General features: G+C 33.6%; 1 protein-coding gene across 1 annotated transcript in view; it reads right to left on the bottom strand.

Annotated features, from left to right (window-relative positions):
• The window catches only part of LOC107686811 (tripartite motif-containing protein 16-like), a 10,340-nt gene that overhangs the window by 3,287 nt on the left and 6,124 nt on the right, over window positions 1–929 (bottom strand). The gene's annotated exons all lie outside the window — the stretch shown is intronic.

Here is a 929-nt window from a genome sequence, read left to right as displayed (position 1 = left end):
ATAAATAATGTTTTGTTTTTAACATAAAACGTTGAACACTGTTAATATGAAATTATTTTAAAACATGAAAAAAATAGTCGAAATGTTAAATTAAAACCACCAGTAGGTGACAGCAAGTGACTGTTAATGAGTGAGTCATTGAGATTCAACCGATTCATTCAAACGACTGATTCATTCAGAAACAAAGCATTTGACTGTGTTAATGAGTGAATCACTGAATCATTTATTCAACCAATTCGTTCAAAAAGCTGATTCATTCGATAATAAACACTGTCCATTGCTCAGAGACGCAAAACAGTGCTGTGATCTTTGGAACTATTTTCGTTGGCAAAATTGAGCAAAAACAAGCAATATTATGTCTACAATGTAAGTCACTTATTGCTTTACTGAACTTGTAAAAAAAGATTATTAAATGTGTTCATGCTGATATCTGCAGAAAAACTACTCTTTGTGTGATATAGATTAAGTTAACTATATTAAATTATATAAATATAAAAAGCATACAGAAGCATTTTTGCCGTCTACAATTTAGAATGCCTGGAATTTTTAGTTTTAATAGACTAATAAATCACGTGCGTGCACTCTGTGTGTGATCTGGTGATATAGCCAACTTGATAATGTCAGATCGCACATCATTACAACAACACTTGCCATATTATCGCAGAAGATATACTGTATATCGCAAACCCCAGACTCGACTTGAGTGGAAAATGAATGATCTGTGGTTGTGTGAGCACTTGTTTGCAGACTTTGCACAGCAAAAGTGTTTTTAGGAGTCTGACTTGCAGACCACCAGACCACTGATTCGTCAAACCTGGTTTCCTTCAGTCCGTGTTCTTCTGACTATTTTGTAGTAAGTAACGAATATGCTTCGGGGAAATGTAAAGGAGTAAAAGTATACATTTTAATTAGGAAATGTAGTGGAGTAA

Source organism: Sinocyclocheilus anshuiensis, unplaced genomic scaffold (genome assembly GCF_001515605.1).
Source record: "Sinocyclocheilus anshuiensis isolate Anshui unplaced genomic scaffold, SAMN03320099.WGS_v1.1 scaffold601, whole genome shotgun sequence".
NCBI lineage: Eukaryota > Metazoa > Chordata > Actinopteri > Cypriniformes > Cyprinidae > Sinocyclocheilus > Sinocyclocheilus anshuiensis.
Note: the sequence above shows the minus strand (reverse complement) of the source record. Positions and strands in the feature narration are given on the sequence as shown.